Genomic DNA, 23,438 nt, shown 5'->3' with positions numbered 1-23,438 from the left:
TGTGTGTGTGTGTGTGTGTGTGTGTGTGTGTGTGTGTGTGTGTGTGTAATGTGTGTGGCGAAAACTGTTTCTTCTTTGAACCTCTCTCACTTTTATGCCTCTCAGTCATTTTGTTTATTCCATCTTTACCTAAGTCTATCTGCTCCTTAATTTCCCCAACTACAAAGTAGGGATGTCATGAAACATGAGAGAACCTGCCTCACTGGAGAGGAGTGAATGACGTACCTGATCGTTCAAGGTCGTGACTCCAGCCACCCAGGCTGGAGATGGCTGCATCCTCAGAAGCAGGTGACAATTTGAAGCTCAGAGGTGAGTCTCTGCAGACGAAGACACTCTGCAACTTACAGGGACTGTCCTCTGGGCCACGGCGACTGTTGTCCATTTCAGTCTGAGCAAGACCGTGGGTTCTGAGCTGCCTTGCCCAGGCTCTGCTGAATTCACCTGAGTTTGGAGTGAGCTGAAGATTAAGAGAAAAAGTGACTGAAAGGAAACAGGGAATGATACAGAGCTGGGCTGGCTTCAGGGTGACAGACTGAGGACCTAAGACCTAGGGGCCTCCTTAGTCAGTGGGAAGAGATTAGCTCTGGTGAAGGAAGCACCCTAAGGAAAGCCAGAGGGAGAAGAGAGGGCAGGGTGGACAATGAGTGCCCAGAGTTTGGGAGTCACCCAAATGTGCACGCGAACATTCGTTGACTGGCTGGCTGACTGGAGAAAAGAGTGTAGCAATTAGCAGCTGTCAACGAATGTTTGCGTGCGCATTTGGGAGACTCCCAAACTCTGGGCATTCATTGTCCACCCTGCCCTCTCCCTCAGAATGAAGTGATGGATTTTAATCCCGACCCCAGGACCCAATGAGTCTGTGTAAACAGCTTTGATTTGGGGGCAGAGGCCCTGGGTTGTCCTGGTCTCTCATTTTTGTGTGGGACCTGGGTAAGTTATTTATGTGCACCTTATCCTGAGCGTGGCACCTACCCCAAAGTTGTAGGTGCTTTTCCAGTTGCCAGGAGGTAATTCCACCATCCTGTAAGTACTTAAGACTAATTCCTAAAATTACTTCCGCTTCCAAGAACAAGAGGGCGTGGTATCTTGTATCTTTAGTGCCTGAGCACTTCCGGAAACAGAGGCAGGAAGACAGATGCAAGTTGGAAGCCAGTTTGATCTAGCTAGTGAGTTCCAGGCCAACCAGAGCTTTATAGCCCCAGACCCTTTCAGAACTAAGGCATCTCTCCCCGAAGCCTCTCCGGGGTTTACAATGTCTTTAGCGCCTCCAGATGTGCTCCATAAGCACTGGCCTTCTTGCCCCTTCAGACATCTAAAGCTGAGGAAGACCCCGTGTTTTCCTAACAGGCAGGCATCATCGCGCACGCCCCTCCCACCCCCAGCTCAACCTCCCAGGGGCCTGCCTGCGGTACTCCTCCTGACCAGCAGGGGACACCGTAGCATCATCAGACAGGTGCAGCTGTAGGCACGCGCAGGGGAGCTTGGACAATAATTCACCCTGGACAGACACGAGTATCGTAGATTGTGGGCTTTATCTTTAAAACATGCTTCCTGAGGGGACTGAAGCTTTCTGCAGAACAAGGAGAGATCATTCGTCCATTCACTGAACAGACACTAACCAGGGACCCTCTGGTGCAGAGCATCACTGCGTGGGTATCCAAAACGGACCCTTCTGTGTTATTGAACAAACTTGCACTTATTTACTGAGACGTTACTAAGTGCCAGGCACGTTCCTAGACACCTTACCTGTGTTCTCTTGAGTCCTCCTAACAGTCCTGAGATTTGAGTGCTTCAGACCTGTTGTCAATAAGCACCAAGAGTTTAAATGAGGCCAAGAGGAAGTAGGGCCTGGATGTTTAGGGCCCAGTGTACAACCTCCCTGTGTCATGAAAAAGCCTATCGATGAGGCCAGTCTAAGAGAAACTCACACTGGGGATTGGACCTTTCAGACATCCACAGAGATGGCCATAGACATGGCGGAAGGGAGAGAAGGCAGGAAATTGGCCAGCTCTGGTACTCCACTCTCCTCCCTTCATCTTTCCTTTCTCTGCGTCGGGATTCCCCACTCCAAGCATCTGTCCTCCCTTACACTCCAGGCGACATTCTGTCTCCTGAATCCTCAAATTCTTACATTGGAGGCTCCAATCAGCATTTCCTAGTTGTGTTTCTGAAAGAAAGTCACCTTTTAAATCTTTATTTGTTTTTTTTTTTTTTTATAAGCATAGGTGTTTTGCCTGCATGTATGTCTGTGTGAGGGTGTCAGATATTGGAGTTACAGAGAGTTGTGAGCTGTCATGTGGGTGCTGGGAATTGAACCCGCATCTTCTAGAAGAGCAGCCAGTGCTCTTAACCACTGAGCCATCTCTCCAGCCCTGAAGGTCACTTTTTAAAAAGACTTATCTCCTTTTCGTGTACAAGTGTTTTACCTGCTTTTAAATTTGGGTAACACATGTACAGAATCGTTGGAGGCCAAAAGAGAGCACCAGATCCCTAGAAGTTGAGTCACAGATGGCTGTGAGCTGCCTTGTAGATGCTGGGACTAGAACTTGGGTTCACTGGAAGAGTGGCCAGTGGTCTCAAGCAACGAGCCATCTCTCCAGCCCAGGAAGGTCACTTTGCTTTCTAAGAACTTCTATCTCAACTGAAAAAAAATGGGAAGGTCTTCCTCACTGGGGTGAGTTAAATGAGATCCCGTACAAAGGCACCCCACAAATGAGAACCAGGCCAGAGAAGCCGGGCGTCAGGGTTCTTACCCCTCCTACTCAAACAGCACCAGGGCACAAATACTTGGTGGAAGGCTGGGCCCTCTATTCATGATGATTTGGGGTCCCAAATTTGTTTGTTTCTTTTCAAGACGGTGTCTAACTAGCTAGCCCTGGCTTTCCTAGAAACCAGGCTGGCTGCAAACTCACAGAGATTTGCCTGCCTCTGGCGCCACCATGCTCAGCTTCCTTCTAATTATTCTTAAGAAAGAAAACAGAATGGGGCCAGGAAGGGAGAGTAGACACTGGGAGTCCTGAAGCCCCAGGCGCTGTCACTGCTCTTCACACACCACCATGAAAACCCGCCCGCTTAGAGCAGGCGGGATGGAGGCTCAGGCTCCTTTTGATTATCCAAGGGCAACACTCGCTGTCTCCCCTGGCAGGTGGGCCTGTGTGTGTCAGCCTCAGCCATCACGGAGAGGGGAAGAGTCGGTCTCAGGCCTCACACCCCAGGCGCCAGGCTACAGATTAGAGGCAGCTTCCTGCTTGGCTCTCATCCAAGGCCGTTTCACAATTGGGGGAAGAGTGTTGGGCTGAGAGTACCAGGTTACTGCTCTCCCCACCCCCACTCCAGGCCTTCTCAGGCCCCCTGGGGAGAATGGCCCAGACACACACACACACACACACACACACACACACACACACACACCGCTGCTGCAGGTTTAGACTGAAGAGAGTTGTGAGAAATGAGCTATACCCTGGGCATGCCTCTGGGAAACATTTGGTGACCCTCAGAGTTGGATAGAAGGGCAGCCACGCACGGGCCACGCTCTCCAGTCTTTCCTCACTGACCACCTGCAAACACTCACACTGCTGGAATCCCTTTAAGGGTGGGAGTGGTCAGCTCAGGTCACCCCCATAGCAATCCCATGCTGGGTCAGAGGGGCACAGCCGCAAAGGCCAGTGGGCCACAAGCTTGGCCAGGAACAAGGTCTCGGTCAGCTTCCTACAAGGGGACAAAGTGACAGCAAGGCAGCGTGTCCCACACAAGAGAGCAAGCCGCCCTTCTCTTTTTTATCTCAGCATGCCAGGGTCTGAGACAAGCTGGCTCAGCTGACTACAGTTCAGGCAGGAACCAAGAGAAAGACTCGGGACATGTGCTGAGGACTCAGGGTGCCATGGGGTGGCTCTAGATGGACCTGGTTTGAAGTAGGAGGCAGTGGTTAGGGACCCTGAGTCTCCTGACTGTCGGTCTTGAGGGAGAGACAGACCAAACTTGGGCGAAAGGTCAAATCACCAGACAAGACAGAGGGAGGCCGGGTCCACACTGGCATGCTACACGGTCAAGGAGAGCCAGAGGGCTGAGCGAAACTGTCTTTGTGCAAAGCTCTCGGGGAAGAATGAATCTGGGGGTGTGGTACAGAGAGTGGAGAGACTCCGGGTGTAGCAAACACAGGAGAAGATGGTTGCTCCCTTATCCATAGGAAGTCCCTGAGGCAGGTTACAGTTTAGAGAGAGGGTGTGTGTGTGTGTGTGTGTGTGTGTGTGTGTGTGTGTGTGTATGTCTGTGTCTGTGTGTGTGGGCCAGGGAGCAGTCTCTCCATCTCCGGAAGTGCAACAGGAAGCAGCTGCAACAGGCTCCAGAGCCTACTAATATCTCTCACTCACCTACACAGACTGCTGTCCTACCCTCTCCCCCCAGCCCCCACTCCTGCAGAACAAACTGTTCTTCAAGAAACTCTGGGGACAGAGGGCTCACACCTGCTCCCTGAACTGTTTGGACAAGCCCCCATGAGCCCAGCAGTGGCCATGGCTCAGCTCAGAAGCCTTCCTCTCCTCCTACCTCCTCCCATCCCAAACCCAGCTTCAGAATACTGAGGCAATGAAACCCAGAACAAGAGCTGGGGAGTGGGGGGAGGAAGTGACCGGAAGTGCCTCTTCAGTAATGCCTCCTCCTGGGGCTTCCAGTCGTGTCTGTAAAGTAGTAGGCCCTAAACTCCAAACCCAGGCAGTGCTGGTAAGCTCAGCTCGCACAAGACCTAGACAGGAAATTTGCTGTGACCTGAGGCTGGTCTGGGCTACACAGTGAACACCAGGATAGCCTAGGTTATGGTGTGAGATCCTGTCTCAAACAGTAAACAGAAATATAAAGAAGCCAAGCACGATGGTGCACATCCATAATTCCAGCACCTTGAAGGCCAAAGGCAGGAGGATCAGGAATTCAAGGCAAGTGTTGGCTAAGTCCTGAGTTCAAATCCAGACTGGGCTACACAAGACCCTATCTTCAAAAATAAGATAAAACGGAAAAGAGAGGCAGAGACTAAGACTGACTTGGGCCTCTTGGCCTGAGGCTTTCTCTCAGGAAGAGCTCTCCGCGAAGGGGCTGGCAAGATGGCTCAACAAGCAAAGGCGCTTGCCAGGGAGCCTGGCAACCTGACTTCCATCCCCAGATCCCATGTGAAGGCAGAAGGAGAGAACTGACTCCACAAAGTTGTCCTCTGACCTCCATGTGTACCCACACATACACACAGGGTACACACATGCGCAATAATGAAATAAATGATTCAATAATTAAAAAAAAAAATACTGGGCATAGTGGCACAGGCCTCTGATCTCAGTACTTGGGGGGCTGAGGCAGGAGGATCGTTGTGAGTTTGAGGCTACTCTAGGCCACGTTGTGAGTTAGGCCCAGCCGGGACTACATAGCAAGACCTTTTTGTTTAAAAAAAAAGGAAGAAGAAAGAAAGAAAGAAAGAAAGAAAGAAAGAAAGAAAGAAAGAAAGAAAGAAAGAAAGAAAGAAAGAAAAGGACGCTCTAGGTTTAGAGAACATTCCCAAACTATTGATGTAGAGGAGCTGGGCTATTTCCAGATGCTGGCTGTCCTTAGCCACCAACATAGGACCCGGGGACGGGAAGAGCTAGGGGAGGGACCCCCCAGAGAAGAATGGGGTACAGTAATAACTGAGAAGGACAGACCCCAGCCTTCCTAACTCTATGTCTCCCTTAAATGTCTACTTTAGATGTCCCTTTAAATTAAGTTTCAGCTGGCATTGCAGAGATCAGGCAGAGAAAGGAATGGGGATTTAGTACACACAGGAGGGCAGGGACCACCAGCAAAGAAAGACCTAGAAGAATATGTGTCCTCTTCAAGGGACGTGAGGGCAGAAAGTGGCCAGAGCAACCTTGGGAAAACTAGAGGGTTAGAGAAAAGATGAATGAGCTCTCGGAAGAACAGGTGACAGACTGTGACAAAGCCTGTCTGATATGGTGTGGCCTCCAGTCTCCCCTAAAATGATGACTGTCTTTCCAAACTGAGCAGGCTCAAGGAGAGGATTCACACCACTCAAACTCTTCCTAGAGTGTCTGGCTTAAGGCAGGTAAGCGTAGCCCAGAGAAAGTTCCCAGCACCCCCATACACTGTTCCCCAAGTCCTTTACTTTGAAGTCATCACAATACCAAAGCGGTATTATTTAATTTAATAAATAAATTAAACAATAAGTAAATTTAAATTTTTTTTAAAAAGATGTGGTGAGGGGGTTGGTGGGTTGTTTTTTTTTTTTTTTTTTTTTTTTTTTGGTTGTTGTTTTGGTTTTTTGGCTTTGGGGAACAGGGTTTCTCTGTGTAGCCCTGGCTGTCCCAGAGTCACTTTGTAGACCAGGCTAGCCTTGAACTCACAGAGATCTGCCTGCCTCTGCCTCCCTGGGTGCTGGGATTATAGGTATGTGCCACCGTGCCTGGCTGTAAAAAGACTTTTTGTTGTTGTTGTTGTTTGTTTTTTTAAAGGGTGTTTTGTCTCCATGTATGTCCTGCACACCAGAAGGTATCATTGGACTCCATGGGACTACAGTTATAAATGGTTGTGAGCTGCCATGTGGATCCTGGGCGTTGAACTCAGGACCTCGGGAAGAGCAGCTAGTGCTCTTAACCTCTGAGCCATCTCTCCAGCCCCAAAAGTGGAATCTTCAGGGATGGCATCCCCTGAACTCCTTCAGTTAAAGCTAAAAATCTTGGCACTATCCTTCAGATCAGAGTGATGATTTAAATTGCTAACATTTTGTCCTTCTAAGCCCCAGGTATGCTCAAGGGGGGAGGGGAACATAGAAACTGAAAGGAGGGGGCAGGACAAAGATCACAGGAAGCATATATATATATATATATATATATATATATATATATATTTTTTTTTTTTTTTTTTTTTTTTTTTTTTGAGAACAGATCCCATGCTAGCTCCTTGGAGCCAGACTGTGGGCATTGATGAAGGAGAAGGCCCCAGACCCCTAAACACCTATGTCCCTCTGAAGCCCTCAGCCTTCTAGGCCTCAGTAGCCCTTGGGAAAAAGAGTCAATATTACTGCCTTTTTGCTCTCCAGTGTGTGAGAGGGGACAGGGTCATGCCACGCTCAGGTCTCCTACCAGCTTAGGCCAAACCGAGTCACAACCCCAGGCTTTGGGAGGCAATTTCAGGGCAGGGAGCAGTGTCGGAGGTGGGAGGGTGGGTGAGGGCGTGGGAGAAGGGAACAAGCTGTTCTCCACGACATTTGGTCTGAAGGCCTGCCCTCTGCCAAATCTAGGTTTGGCAGAAAGCGAAAGTAGAGAGGAAGAGCAAGGACAAGCCGGGCCCATGTGTGGTGCTTCTCAGCTGCAGCCCGAAGTCAGGCAGGCCTGAGGGTGTGTTAGCCGCCTGGGTGAGCACCTGAGGCCTCAGTTAGAGGCGTCAAGGCTAGTGGAGCTGAAAGCCTCAGAGTCAGAGGCCCCATTCCCACCCTTGTCCATCCCAGGCACTCTCTGAGCAAACAGGAAACAGAGAGGTGGAGAGATTGAAGAAAGGGCTTCACCTTCTACAAATCCCGGACCTTCCTCAGGCCAGCAGCCTTCCTCACCCTGACATAGCCTTTCCCTTCTGTCTGCCAAACAGGGCTTTGGGAGCAACTCCTTTGTCCCAGGCACTCAACAAGTCTGGGGGCCTCTTTCCTCAAAAAAACCCCTGCTGCCTAAGAAAGTCAAGAGGAATGTGTAGCACTTGGAGGCAGAGGCATACAGATCTCTGGGTTTGAGGCCAGCCTGGTCCACAGAGAGAGTTCAGGACAGCCAGGGCCAGAGAAATCCTGCCTTAAAAGAGAGAGAGAGAGAGAGAGAGAGAGAGAGAGAGACAAAGACAAAGAGAAAGTCAGAGACAGAGAAACACACACATATACACAGAAACAGAGGGAAAGAGACAGACAGACAGAAGGAGAAAGAGAGAGACAAAGCAAGAGAGAGAGAATGCAGGATATCCACAGGTCACCTCTGATTCCACTTGGTGAAGGACGTAGACAAAGAGAGGAAAGACTAGGGAAGGATGGAATTCTTTCAACTCCTGGACTTCCTGCCTCTGCCTCCCCAGTGCTGGGATTATAGGCATGTGTCACAATGCAGGGTTTAGGCCGTGCTGGGATAGGACTCAGGGCTCTGTGAATGTGAAGCAAGCGCACCTCCAACTGAGCTACATCTCCAACCCACAGAGGACAGCTCTCTAACATCAGCTGGCCAGGTCACATTAACTCATACTGTCAGCTCCTACAAGGTAAAAGGCAGTCTGTCTTTACTTCGGGTGTTGGGCGCAAGTGTGGTCTGTAGGCTACCTACACCTCTGTCTGATGTGGATACAAATCTGGAGGACCGCGCCACCTTCCTAAAATTGTTCAGAGCTGAGCATCATGGCCCATGCCTGCCATGCCAGCAGAAGGCAGAAGGATCGAGAGTTCAAGGTCAACCTCAGCTACCTAGCCAGCTGAGACCAGCCTGCAATACAAAAAGACTGTCTCAAAAACAAACAAACAGAATGATAATTTACTCAGTGACATCCGGTATTGTCTCAAAAAAAGTGATAATTTATGCAGATAACTTCTAAAACTCTCTGTCCTTGTATTTAAAAACCTGAGACAGATCTTGGAGTTTGTGTTACTACAGTGGTGGGACTAGAACCCAGGATTTCATACATATTAGGCAAGTGTTGTGCCTCTGAGTTCTGTCCCGGGGCTCCTAATATTTCAGAGATTTTTAATTAATTAATTTGTTTGTTTTCTTTTTTTAAGTTTTATTATTCATTATTTATACAGCACCCTGCCTTCATATGTGCCTGCACATCAGATCTCATGGTTGCTGGGAATTGAACTCAGGACCTTTGGAAGAACAGCCAGTATTCTTAACCTCTGAGCCATCTCTCCAGCACTATTCATCTGGTTTTCAAGAGTTTCTCTGTGTAGCCCTGGCTGTCCCAGAACTCACTCTGTAGACCAGGCTGGCCTTGAACTCAGAGGTCCTCCTGCCTCTGTCTCTGCATTGATCAAAGGTGTGTACCACCAGTGTGGGGGGGGCAGAAGCAGATACAAGAGTTGGAGTTGGTTATCCATCATTAGCCGTCCGGATGGGTACGAGGAGACAGACAAATGTGTCCTGCAATGAGCTGCAGTCATCACTCTTAACTGTTGAGCCATCTCTCCAGCTACCCTTCCTAATTTTCTCCCCCCCCCCCGCAATTTTCTTATGTTTTTGTTTTGAGATATGGACTTGCTCTTTAGCTTATTCTGAACAATAGTTTTTATTATGAAATATTGCTCAGGATAGACACAACGGCATATGCCAATACCAGCCCTTAGAGGCAGAGGCAGGAAGCCAGCCCATGCTACCCAGCCAGAGGCTTTATAAATGAGATTATATGATGTGAGATTCTGGAACTGCCAAAGGGAAGAGACAGAGAGGAAAGCATCTCGACTGAAGGGACACAAAGCTGATGTCCTCCTTGTGGGATACAGTGGCTCACCCCACCGGCATCACTGTGTTCGCCAACAGGGCGCTCCTTCCAGGTTCCACGCCCGGGGCTTTCAGCTGAGCATGACTGATGACCCTCGGCCATCAGATGACCTCAGTCTAGAACACCCTTCCCCTCCTCCCTGGAGGTTAGCAGTGTAGTTGGCTGCAAGTTGGAGATGACATTTCTAACCTTCTGGTCACGTTCTTGGTCTTTTGGACGAGGCTAGACCCTCTGAGATAGTCTAAGGGTCACCGTGAGTCCCACTATGAGGATAAATTTGAGTGGGGGTGGGTCTCTATGAGCAATAAAGGGTATTCCTATCACTTGGGAAATCCCAGGTATTTTTGGCAAAAAAAAAAAAAAAAAGGAGGGCTGTACAAAGTCACTCCAAAGCACGACAATGTGGCATAAGCTGAACTAAAAGGACTAAAAATGAAGCCCTAAGGCATCTCTGTCTCTTCTCTCAATCCCCTCTATCCTAAGTAGCTAACAAGACTTTTTCTGATATTCCCTTATGTGTACAAAGATCAGACCCATCAAGGAAGAATACAACACTCTTAGATCTTTTTACTGAAGCATCATTTTTTGTTTTGTTTTGTTTGATTTGGTTTGGGTTTGGGTTTTTTTTTTTTTTGAGACCAAGTTTCTCTGTGTAGCCTTGGCTGTCCCTTACTCAATTTGGTGATCAGGGTGGTCTCAAACTCACAGAGTTCGCCTCTCCCTCCCCAAGTGCTGGGATTAAAGGCCCGTGTCACCACATCGTTCAGCAAGGACGATTGAACTACCAGGGGAAGAGACTGGAAAATGATGATCATGCTTAGAGACCTGGTCCCAAATCATTGTTCTTCAACCATCCATTTCTAAGATTTATCTGCTTTAAGTGCCCGAACCTTCCCTCTGGATAGGGTGGTTAAGCCTACCCATATTTTATGAATACAATCTTCATATTTGTATGGGTCCTGTGTGCACGCAGACATAATAAATCTGCAGGGCAGTGAGATGGCTCCATGGATGGAGGAGCTTGTCACCTAAGCCTAATGACCTGAGTTTGATCCCCAGATGCCACTGTAGAAGGAGCGAACAGATCTCAAAGGTTACCCTCTGGCCTTCACATGTACTATGGCAGGCATGTGCGTGAACATACACAATCAGTGAATAATTTTTTTTTTAAAAGAAAGAAATTTGCCAGGTTGTGGTTACTCGGGGAAGGCAAAGCAGAAAGATTCAAGTGAGTCTGAAGCCAGCCTGGGCTGCTTCATAACAAGGCTCTGATATAAAACAAAATAAAGACAGAAGAAAGACAGGAAGGAAGAGGGAGGGAGGGGAAGAAGGAAGGAAGAAAGGAAGGAAGGAAAAGAAAGAAAGACAAGACTAGAAAGATGGCACAGTGGTTAAGAACATTTCCTGTTTTTGCAGAGAGCCTCATGCCCATCAGCCATGTCAGGCAGCTAACTGTAACTACAGTTCCAGGAAATCCAACATTCTCTTCTTGGGCACTAGGCATGAGTGTGGTGCCCATACATACATACAGACAGACACTGGCACACAAAAACCAGGAAAGAGAACCGATACGCCTTTATACACGCCAATCCTCCTGCTGTGTGTTCAGCCTCCATTAGGCAGCCTCCAGGAAGAGTGTGAGCGTGCTCTGGCAACTGGCAAGGGGAGAAGGCAGGTGCTCGCCTTCAGGATCCTGGCAGTTGGTCCTTCTCTTCACATGTTTTATTCCAGGTCTCCTCCCCACAAGGAAGAGTCTTCCTAATCTCTGCTTCTGTCCCAGAATCCCCATGACTCAAGCCTGCCTTCCACCAGCTGTGTGTAGTGATATCCCAGAGTCCAGATGCCTTTTCCCCTCCTAGCAACCTTCTCTGGCCAAGGCTAACAACACAGGCCTGTACTCCAAAAAACTGAGGCAGGAGCAGCACAAGTTTAAAGCTAGTCTGGGAAATTTTAGTGACATCCTATCGCTAAATAAACAAATAATAAAATGAAGACAGTAAAAAGAGAGCTGGAGAAGAGAGGTCAGCAAGATGCCCCAGTCAGTAAAGACACTTGCCAAGTCTGCTGACCTGGATTCAATCCCTGGAACCCACGTGGTGGAGAGAGATAGACTGACCCCTGCAAGGTGTCTCTCCACCTCCACACAGGTACCGTGGCATGCACACCCGTCCGCACATAACTAATTAATTAACTATGATTTTTCAAACGTATTCCGTTGTGCCCCTAACCTCGTGGGTAGAGGGTGGAGTTGCAGCCCAGCTGTAGAGAGCTTAGCTGGAATGAGCGAAGCCCTGTGTTCTATTCCCCCAGCGTGGCAAAAGGAAAAGGAGGTCTTACCTGATTACCCCTGCCCTAAATTCTGAAAGCCCTTTGAATCAGCCCCGTACTGGACCAAGAGACGACCCTACGGCCGCCACACTTCCTTGAAGTTTTTTTTTTTTTTTTTAAGGTTTTTATTTTATGTGGATGAATGATTTGCCTTCGTGTGTGTTTGTGCACCTGGAGAGGCCAAAAGAAGGCATTGGGTCCCCTAGAACTGGAGTCGCTGACAGCTGTGAGCCGCTTCCGGTGGGCACTGGGAAGCAAAGCCCGGTTCTCTGCTAGAACGGCGAGTGCTCTTAGCCGCGAAGCCATCTCTCCAGCTCCCCATTCACATTTTTATCTTTCAGTCTGTTGCTCGGCCCTGTACCCCTTTGCGCCTTGCTCCAAACCGGCAACCCTGCATTTTTTTTTTTTTTTAAACGTCTGTGGACCCTACACGCACGTCCCTTCTCCCCAGCCCTTTCCTTTGCCATTTAGGCCTCGGTGCTTTCTTTCCCAGGAGACTGGGTTTTTCTGAATGGAATGTGACTATCAGCCCTGTGAGTTCCTCTAGAACAAAAGCAAGTGACTATGTCCCTCTTCTAAGGGACCCAGTCCTTCCTAGAGAACATCGCCTTTGTCACGGTTAGGCAGAATAAAAGAGTAGTCGTGATAGGGACTATGTTTCTACTGGGAACAATGAAAAAGAACGTGGCCGTTGCGGTAGGCCGAAGCCAAGGTCAAGGCTAGCCTTCTCCGGCAGGACCCTCAGCCTCCTGACCATTTTGCTAAGACTGCTCTTGCCAGATGCTTCACCAACAGGCAGGTGGAAGGACGGGAAGAGGAATCTGACCATACGCGATCTGAAAGAGCATGCTGGCTTCTGGAGATAGGCCCAGCTGAAAAGAGCTGTCTGCAAGCTGAGCGAACGCTCTCCCTCGCCTGGCTTCCAGCCCATGGGCAGAGCCAGAGCAGAATCGAAGTCCTGGTGAGCTTAGAATTGCTGATACACACTAATAGCATCTTCGAAGCCCAGGCTGAACGGGAGCAGCCTGCTCAGCCACCTCCTGCCTTAGGAGACTCGGCCCACTGGCCCTTGCGGGACCCTCGGAAGGTCCTCAGTGGGTAGCACCACGGTGGAGGTGAGAGGCTATGAAAACAAGGCTTCCTTTTCCCTCCCTGCCTAGCAAGAGATTGCCCAGGAGAGGAATAATCAACTCATAAAGGGACGTGGTGCTGAGGTGTCGAGGTGTCTCTGTGGCTCAGAAGGTGCCCTGCCTCTGAGACAGGGGCTTGGCTCTCGCATCGCTGGGGCTTGAGGCTGCTACCCTGGCCACACTCCTGTTGCGCATGCTCCCTAGGGTCCGGGAGGGAAGGGGTGGCGGTGGGAGGGGCGGGGAGCCAAAGTTTGGGAGTGGAAGGAATGGAAAAGGCATCCCAAGAAACAGTTAATTGTCTCCCCTTCCCCCAGGCCCCCTGCACCTGCAGGCTGCGGTGTGCTGCGGTTTCCCACAGCTGCAGCTGGCTCGCAGCAGCCCCCTCCCTCCGAGGGAACCCGAGAGGCCCGGGAGTCTGAGGCTCCCGCGAGGGGCTCCTCGCCCTCCAAATTCAGCTGCTAAGCTTGGCATGGGAAGCTCTGAGAATCCTCTCGAGCTGCCACAGGAGTGTTCTGGTTGTGTGGCCAATCCGGGGGTCCCTGCTTGGGTGCCAAAGGCAGAGATTCTGGCTTGGAAAGTGGAGGGGGTCTCTTGAGAAGGAAAATTGCTGTAACCCTTCTCCCTAGGGCCGCTCAACCCCGTCCTGCTCTACTGACTTCTAGAAGAAGCAGACTGGCCTCCTTAGTGTTGGCTTGCCATCCTGGTTCCCTGAGGTGGGACACAGAGCTCCAAAAGAGAGGGTAAGTGCCTACGAGAGGGTAGTGGGAAGGAGAGGAAGGAAGAGCGAGACTGGGCAGACGCCTTGAACCCGCAGAACTGGGACTCTGGCAAAGCCAGTTCTCTAGCCCCCCAAAAGCCCACCACAGGGTCCTGGCTAAGTGCCCAGCTGCCCTCTGGGCCGGATCAGGGCTCCAGGGAGGTCTTAAGAAACGGGCTGAGACAATGAGGCAACAGGTGCTGGGAGCTTCCCTACTGGGACATCTCCCTGGACCAGGCACTAGCTGGACCTGAATTCAGCCTAGCCTGATTGCCTACCACCATCTCTGGCCTACAAAACACAAGCTCAGATTCTAGGGGTATAGCTGGCTGATGACACCAGGGTTGCGACTTCCAGGGCACAATCAAGGAATTCTCACTTGGACCTGGTGCCCAAGCCAGAGAACATGGAGGGGTAGGCCTGACCTGTGACAGATTCCAAGGCTCTGGTTTCTTTGGCATCCAGCTCCAGGCAGACTGCTGGCTGGCATTTTGTGCTTCCCCTACCAGCCCCTATGGCCTCGGGCCCAGAGCTTCATTGGTTCCCAGTTGCAGAGACATTTAACAAAGGAGACTTGAAAAGAACTAGAGCAACCCATCTCACTAACCCCTAAGTCAGATGTAGGGAGGAGGGAAAGAGAGGCCTGGCAGAAACTACAATTCAGGAATAGGTCAGCCGCAAGGTGACAGCCAGGGCCTGGGGAAGGCAAGGGTTAGCATAGGGCAAGCTTTGGTCTTGACTTCCGCCTAATATCACCTTCCTGTCAGGATATAACGATGTCCAGACCCAGACCAGGGCCAGTGTCAGGAGACCACTGTGTGTTCCAGACAGTGCTTGGCCCATTCACAGCAGTGCAACCTAGCACACCAAGAGTGCAGAGTCCTCACTGAAAGAAAGGTGACCGCTGGGTTCTGATTTCTCTCCCAGTGTAAAGAACCAAAGCTATGTGAAAGAGAGAGAGAGAGAGAGACTGGAGAAATGGCTCCGTGGTTAAGAGCACTGGCTGTTCTTCCAGAGTTTCTGGGTTTGAGTCCCAGTACCTACATGATAGCTTACAACTATCCATAACTTCCAGGATAAGAACCTGGCACCCTCTTCTGGCCTCCATAGGTACTGCATGCACAGGGTACACATACACACACTCAGGTACACACACACACACACACACACACACACACACACACGCATAAAACATGCATATTTTAAAAATAAAGTTCTGGAGAAGTGGATGTGTGTGACAAGGTGACTTTGCCCACAGTGGATGTACAAGAACTTCGTGGTTGTTTTCATTCTGTATCCAGTGTTGATTCATTATTATCTTGGGAACTTTCGGTCAAGAAAAACATGGAAAGCCTGCTGCTGCAAGACCTACTTTTCGGCTTTCCCAGCTTTCTCTTTTCCCCCTTGTTCGGAGACACCCATCTTACACTACTGTGTCAGCATAGGTCCTGTGCTAAGGTGGACAAGACTGGGATACATGGAACCCTGTACCAAAAAGAGCAACAACAATACATACATACACGCATGCATATATACATACATGCATACATACATGCATAAGAATAGAGAATGATGTAAAGCATAACAAGGTGGGTTTTCACCAGACCCGGGGGAAAAAGTGTTGCCAAGTATCTCACTGTATTTGATCTTATTGCCTTTGTTCTGTCTTTTTGAACAGGGTCTCACTGTGTAGCTCTGGCTGGCCTGGACCTCACCCTGTAGACCAGGGTAGCCTCATCCTCACAGAGATCTGCCTGCCTTTCGCTCCTAGAGTGTTGAGGTTAAATGTATATGCCAGCACACCCATCCTGGTGGGCTTGCTGTGCTGATGCTGCTGCTGCTGCGACATTTTACTGGGTAGCCCAGGCTAGTCTTGAACCCATTATTCTCCTGCCTTAAACTACTGAATGCTGGGAGAGCACCCATCATGCTCGCCACCAGGCAAATGCTATCATGACCGGCCTGAGGGATTTTTGGATTTTATTTTAGGAATAAAGAGGAAAAGAAATGATCACAAAGACCACATATTGCACGATTCCGTTTACGTGAAATATCCAAAATAGAACAATCCATAGGAAAAGAAAGCAGTAGACTAGCGGTTGCCTGGAGCTGGGGGCCAGGAGGAAACAGGGAGAGGGCGTTAATGGAGATTGGGTTTCTTTTGGGGCAGGGATAATGGAAATGTTCTAAAACTGTTTGTGGCAATGTTTGCACAACCCTATGAATGTACCGAAAAACCATCGAATTGTACGCTTTAAACGAGTGAATTACATGGTGTGTGAATTATATCTCAATAAAGCTGTTATTTTAAGAAGGATCACGGGCCATTAGAGAGTTGCTTTAGTCATTCAGGCCACTGTGGGAGAATAAACTACAGAGGCAACGGAGAGGAGAGGAAGAGGCGGGAAAACAGTTGGGAAGCTGTGGCTTGGGGCCAGGTGCCGCTTCATGGAGGCTTGGCTGGGACTGGTCACTGGGATAGAAATTAATGGGGAGGCCAGGATGGGTGTGTTTTGAAGTTAGAGCCTGATAATGAACTAGCATAAGGGGTAGGGAAAGAGAGCTGAGTGCACGAAAAAAAGTAGGGAGGAAGGGTTGGGGGAGGGGAGGGACAGGGAATCACAGCTCTGCTTTGGACAAGATAGGCCTCCAAGATGTTTGCCATGCAAGGATGTCAGGGAACCGGGCCTCCACCATTCGGGTGGGCACTGCTGTAGGCTGAACGTTCAGCTACTTAATTGCCTTGACAACGCTGAGAGGCAAGTGTCACAGTTATCCCTGTCTATGCTAGCCACATGTTGCTGGTTCAAACGTCCTTGAGCTTGAGAGATGGTTCAGCACCCACACCAGGTGGCTTACAACTGCCTGCATCTCCAGTTCCAGGGGATCTGACACCCTCTTCTGGCATGTGGAGGCACCTACATCGCCTGGTGTATACACACAGAGATCCATAAATAAAAGAAAAACTAAACCATAAAACCTTACTTACAATCTAACAAGTGTCTCTGGCCTCACCTTTCGTTCTAGCCACTACAGCAATGACCGGTTTTTGCCCTGGTCTTGGCAATTGCCGTGTAAATGAACCCCTACCTCTGTGATGACTCTCAACTGCTGACCCTGTGCAGGAACGATTAAGTGTGTTTGCCACACGACCGAATGAGCCATTTCGTCTCTGAGGCACAAACAATGGCAGAAGGAAAGAACTGACTCCACAAGGTTGTTCTCTCACCTTTACATACGTGTGGTGGCACATGCTCCTCCCCACACACATGATTCATATATATGAAGTATTGGATTGTTTCATTCTATGGGGTAGCACGTCGCTCGAAGCCAGAGAACTCTCTGGAAAATTCTGAGGTGCTTTTCTCCATCTCAGAAGGATCTAACGGAGGTCACTCACTTCTTAACAGTGCCTTATAGTAGTGTCCCAATATCCCTGTTTTTCTCTTCTTCCCCATCACTCCTTCTCTCTAGAAGCACATCCCCAGCTACTCATCCTATGAATCCTATTTTTCAAGCCTGCTTGAGAGGCTGTGGACACAGCCATCTTAGTGAGGTACCAGGATCGCCCAACAACAGTGCTGATAAGCAGTTCCTCAGTGCAGGGCAGGGTTCATGCTAAAGCACGTTGTTTGTTTGGTTTTGTTTTTCTAAGACAGGGTCTCACTGGGTGGCCCTGGCTGTCCTGGAACTCACTCTATAGACCAGGCTGGCCTTGAACTCACAGAGAAATGCCTGCCTCGGCCTCCCAGAGTGGTTGGATTAAAGGCGTGTGCCACTTCACCTGGCTTTAAAGCCCATTGTTTTATAGTCTACTTTCTACCACATTGCTTTCAAAGATTTCAATTTCCAAATTCCATTTAAGGGTAGATGTCTAGGTAGAACCTAACCAGGGGGAGACTAAATAAGAAAGTGTCCCAAGCTGTGTTCATAGAGCTCAAGAAGAGCAAGAGCCGGGGAAGGAGGGGACAAAAACGTGCCACGGAGAGCTAAAGGCAGGCCATGTGGAGTCATGACTTCCAAGTGAAGACATGGGGGCACAAATGTTCTTCTCTGCAGTACTGGTGAGACACTGATGAGAGGGGAAGGAAAGACCAGACCTCCGGATGTGAACTGGTCACTGGGGGTCACTGAGGACAAGAACAACCTCAGTGCAGGAGGGAAGACAAAAGCTTGACTGAAGGGGGAAGGAAGGAGGCGAGGATGCGGAGAGCAGCCAGCACAGATGCCAGGGGATGTGCAGAAAGCACAGGGAGGAAGTAGAACGGAAGCTGGCGACAGGGCCAAGGAAGGGTTTGTTTTTAAGATGAGAGGGTTACACTACGCCATGCTGGAGGAAGTCATCACCTTGTGGGGCTCAAGTGGACAGTGCAGGGGGGAAGGGGTAAGTCTTTGGGGTGGTTTGAACAAGAATGCCCCCTCCCCATAGGCCTTTGTGTTTGAATATGTGGGCTCCAGTTGGTGGAACTGTTTGGGAAGGATTAGGAGGTGTGGTCTCATTGGAGAAGCTATGTCACTGGGGGTGGGCTTTGGGGGTCCAAATCATTCATGCCATTTCCCAGTGTCTCCCTCCCTGCCACCTACTTTCAGATCAGATAGAAGCTCTCAGCTATTTCTACCATCATGCCTTCGCTCTGCCATTATAAACTTTAGCCCTCTGAAAGCAGAAGCCCAAATTAAATGCTTTCTTTTATGAGTTTGCCTTTGCCATGGTGCCTTATCACAGCAATAGAGAAGTGAGACGGTCCTTGAGAAAGAAAAGGAATTAAGCTGCAATACCCGGGTGCGGGGGCTGTGCTGGGATGAGAGAGGAGGCCACACGTGGGCGCGCACCCACCCACGCATTCATTCACCCAACATGAGAAGGGAAGGCAGTAGCGAGGGCACCGAGAGAGAGTCGGCGGTGGGAAGGCAAGGACCCCACATCTGTTTTCTCACGAGAGGAGAAGGAAGGTCCCCATACGCGTGAGACCAAAGGGAAGGTATTCCAGAGCAGAGAAGACTTAGCCAGGTAATTCACTGGGGAAAAGTGGGGCAGGAACGCTGGCAAAGACACACAGTAAGGTTAGGGGCAAGCTGAACGCCTCCCTGAGGGCTGCGATCAGAGATGTGGTCCATCAGCATGGCTACGGATGCCCCCAGGGACACTGCTCAGTGCAGGTGAGGGGTAGGTGGGCCACCAGGCGGAGGCTGTACCGGGAAGTAGGTGTGGCAGCAGAGAGAGTGTAGGAAGGGCCGGAGACTGTCATGGAACTCCAACTTTGGCTGGAGAAGGGGGGTCACAGGGGCTGACAAATGGTGAAAAGAAGCAAGATCAGTGGAGTAAGGGGACAAAGGACAGAGCAGAGGTGACAGAGTAAATGAGCTGAAGACACAGGAGTTAGGGGTGGGTACAAAGAGTGGTGTGTCCATAGGAATGGTTTGTCCGTAAGAGTGGCAGATGCTGAAGAATGAGAAGGGGAGGTTATCAACCCGGAGTAGGGGAGGTTGGGGGAGGTTTTTCCTCACACTCTCCATAGCTTACCTCCTGCCCCTAGTTCTCTCTTTCACAGAAGTTCTGCCTGACAGATGCAGGATTTACTTTGTAAGTTCCTACAGATTCGGCCATTTTATGTCTCTCTGATTTATTCCTTAAGCCTCAGCCTGAAGAAGTGTGTCTGAGGTACAGGAAGTGCTCAAAAATATGAGCTGTACAAAAGAGTGAATGAATGAATGAGTGAAGATGGATGAATGAATGCTAAGGTCTTAAGAGTGATGAGCCAGTGGTTGTGGAGAGGAAGAGCATGAACCGGGAACTAAAATCTGAATGAGCAGAAGCAGTGTAGAGTATAACACTAGAAGGAATGGCAGCTGGCTTGGGACAATCTCTGAAGGAAATGCAGGACTAGCAGGAAGCTCAGTGGTGGAGCACTTGTCTAGCATACAAAGGGAAGGACCTAGGTTGAACTCCGAGCATCCCAACCACCACCACTAAACAAGGTAGTGGAGAAAAAAAAGCAAAAGACTTAAAATCAGGGTGGAGTGTGGTGGCACACCCCTTTAATCCCAACGCTGGGGGATAAATTCAAGGTCAGCCTGGTCTTCATGGTGAGTTCCAGGCCATCCAGGGATAGATAGTAAGACCTTTCTCAAAAAGGGGGCGGGGAGGTAAGGGGGTTGGGGCCTGGAAAGACGAGATGGCTCATTACTTAAGAGGACCTAGGTTCCATTCCCTGCATCATACGGTGACTCAAAACTAACTGCAACTCTAGTTCCAGAGTCTCTGGCAACCTCTTCTGGTCTCTTAGAGCACCAGGCATGCACATACATGCACACAGACCAACACTTATACACGTAAAACACTTTTTTTAAGTGAGGCAAAAGAAGAAAAATCAGAAATGTTGGAGGTTGGTCTGATGGGTGTTACTGGCCCTCAAGCTCTAGCTGTACCTATCCTTGTTTTGTAAACCTGCCTAAGACATTCCTAGGTTCCCGGGCTTGGAGAGGTCAGGAGAATCGCAGGAGACAGATGGACAGAAAGAGAAAAGGAAGAAGGATGATGGGTTAATGTGAAGAAAAAACAAAAAACAAAAAACAATGTGGGTCTAGAGGAAGGACTCCAATAATGATGTGAAAAGGCCCAGATGAAGAATACAAGCAAGTACCATGGGATTATGGTTGGAGAGTAGACCAGATGAGGAGGATTAAGGTGGGTGGCATTGGATGGGGGCTGGGAGATGGACTGTGAGGTTCTTGAGCCAGCATGGGTGAAATATCTGCCTGGGCCCATGGTAATTAAGGTAATTATAAAATCTAACAGGTGTCTGTGTCTTATTATTTGTGGTAGCGGGTTAAATAATACCGCCATGATAATCTTAGGGCTAACAATAAATAATACATAGCCCAACAATCATTTTTTAAAAATTTACTACAACACAGAAATAATTCATAAGAGGTAGGTATGAAGGATCAGTGTACAAATGCCTAGCCCCTCTCAACAGGGGAGGGCTTCGCTGGAAAACTTCCATAAGGAGGAACCTCAGGGCCCACGGAGAGGCTTAGCCGGTAAGATAAAATGAATGCTTTGCAAGCTTGAGAACCTGAATCCACATTAAACACCCCCCCACACACACACACACACACACACAAACAAAACCACCTAAGCCATCCCTGGATGGGGTGGCATATGCTTGATGCCAGGCATGGAGAAGTCTGCTTGCAGAGTTCCAGGTCAGAGAGAGACCTCGGCTCAAAAAACCAAACAAACAAAAAATCTTGACTGGTCCTCTGGCCTAATGCACACACACACACACACACACACACTCTCTCTCTCTCTCTCTTTCTCTCTCTCTCTCAAAAAGAAAGAAAGGATTGAGACATTTGGCCCTGCACACTGGGAGAAGTGCAATAGTTAAGAAGAAAGTCAGTGTAGTTATGGAGAAGCAAGCAAAGCACTTTCCAGCTCTCGGCTCTCATCCAGCCAGGAGGAGTTCCTAATCAAACTGTCCGTGATTCTCTGATAATACTATATAACCTGGAAGATGGTCAAAGAATTGAATGACAGACAGCCCTATAGTAAAACATGCTGCTATCCAAAGCTGGAGCATGAATGGGGCCTGGCGGTGCACACCTGTGATCTCAGCACTCAGTGTGGCAGGAGGACCAAGAGTTTATGTGTGGCAAGGGGGACCAAGAGTTTATGGCCAGGCCAAGTGACATAACAAGACCTTATAGGGTGGGGGGGAGCTGTAATCCACAGACAGGATGAAACTGATGTTGAAACATGTCAGTCAGGCAAGCAATGAGCCATTATCACCATCATACAACATGCACCAGTTAGAAATTAAAAGAAAAAAAAAAAAAGGCCTAATCATCTCATTAAGGGATCCATTTGTCGGCGGGCAAAATTGGCTCAGCAAGGGAAGGTGCTTCCTGCCACACCTGACTACCAGAGCTCTGTCCCCAGTGCCTACACGGAACAGTGACTTCTGTAAGTTGTTCTCTGACCCTCACGAGTGTGAGTGCGTTGGGGTGTACACACACACACACACACACACACAAAACCTTTTTAAAAAAAGAGATCAATACATTGCTACTAAACATTTACTTTTTACATTTAATACTTATCAAGTTTTATAAGCAGTGCTGTTCTGATCAATTAAATATTAACTCTTACAAAAACCTAAATCATAAAACAATAAAATTTTCTAACGTTCAGAGCTTTATAAAAAGTGTTAAAGTTTTGGGTTGGCAGTTAGAGGTGCAGGCAGGAGAATCAGGAGTTCGGGTCCGTCCTCAGGAGCATAATGAACTCAATATCACCGAAGTTGCAGAGGACTTGAGTTGGTTCCCGCTACACACATCTGGCAGCTTGCAACTGCCTGTAATTCCAACTTCAGAGGGCCAGATGCGCCCTCTTTCGGATTCTAGGGACACCTGCACTCACGTGTACACATTCCTGGACACACACACACATACTTAAAAATAAAATTAAACTCTCATATATTTTTATATAACCAAAGAAACAAAACACCCACAAATGGTCGTATACACCTTTAACCCCAGTGCTCAGGAGACAGAGGCAGGCAGATCTCTGAGTTTGAGGCTGGCTTGGTCTACAGAGCAAGTTTCAGGATGGCCAGAGTTACAAAGAACCCTGTCTTGAAAAACAAACAAACAAATAATAAATAGGGACTAGTTGGGAGGCTGAAGAAGGAAGATCTTCAGTTTGAGGCCAGCCTGGGCTACACAGTAAGACCTTGTCTCCAAAAGATAAATACATAAAAACTTCAGTTTGCTCCACTATGATTTTCAAACGGATATTGAATGGTGTGTAACACATACCAAAGCAGATGCTGGCTGCCAGGCTCCTCACTGCCCACCCCACCACACACACCTAAACCTCTCTAGCTCCTGAGCTTTGCTTCTCTTCCCCCAGTTTCTTTCTTCCTATAACATCTAACCAAGTTGACTACCCTCTCTCTTGGCTTCTTGGTTTTCTCTCTTTCCCTGACCCCCCTCCCCTCCTCTCATGGTCTGGTCTACTCTACTGGCTGGACTCTTCCAGATGCGTCTGGCTGTTCTCTCCATCATATATAATATAAAAACCTTCTCAACCATACCTAGGGGTGGGTATGTCCTCATCTTCATTTAGCGTCAAACTACTGTGTGTGTGTGTGTGTGTGTGTGGCTGGGGGGGGGGGGGAATGCTGTGATATTTAGCCAGCATTGGCTATTCAAAAGAAATCCACAATTTCACACCTACAGTCCCAGCACTTATGTCAGGAAGATGGCCACAAGTGACTGGAGATTAGCCTGGGCTGTACAGTGAGTTCCAGGCTAGCCTCCACCATGGAGTGAGGTCCTGCTGTAACCAAAAGGGACAAATGGTAAATCAGGCCGGGTGCACAGCTCAGAAAGTGAAGGGCATCTGCTGCCAAGGGTGACACCCTGAGTTTAATCCCCAGGACCCACAGGATGAAAGGAGAAAATCAAAGCCAGCAAGTTCTCCTCTAACCCGCCAGGACACAAGCCACTTAACATCATTCAAAGAAGTAAACAGGTGTAATGAAGAATTGAAACAAGACCAAAAAAAAAAAAAAAAGCTGAATTTTAATGTCACTAATAATTTTTTCTCTATTCATGACTGTTCTGTATAACATAGGCATACCCACTAAGTAAACTTGAAATTTACATTATATATATATATATATATATATATATATATATATATATATATATATATATAT

At 48.8% G+C, this 23,438-nt stretch overlaps 1 pseudogene; it reads right to left on the bottom strand.

Annotated features, from left to right (window-relative positions):
• The window catches only part of LOC129683792 (aldo-keto reductase family 1 member B1-like), a 3,703-nt pseudogene extending 2,683 nt beyond the window's left edge, over nucleotides 1-1,020 (bottom strand).
• Between the last annotated feature and the right edge of the window lie 22,418 nt (nucleotides 1,021-23,438).

The sequence above is a fragment of the Psammomys obesus genome, unplaced genomic scaffold (genome assembly GCF_907164565.1).
Source record: "Psammomys obesus unplaced genomic scaffold, mPsaObe1.curated_primary_1811, whole genome shotgun sequence".
Lineage (NCBI taxonomy): Eukaryota > Metazoa > Chordata > Mammalia > Rodentia > Muridae > Psammomys > Psammomys obesus.
This window is presented reverse-complemented; position numbering and strand designations above follow the sequence as displayed.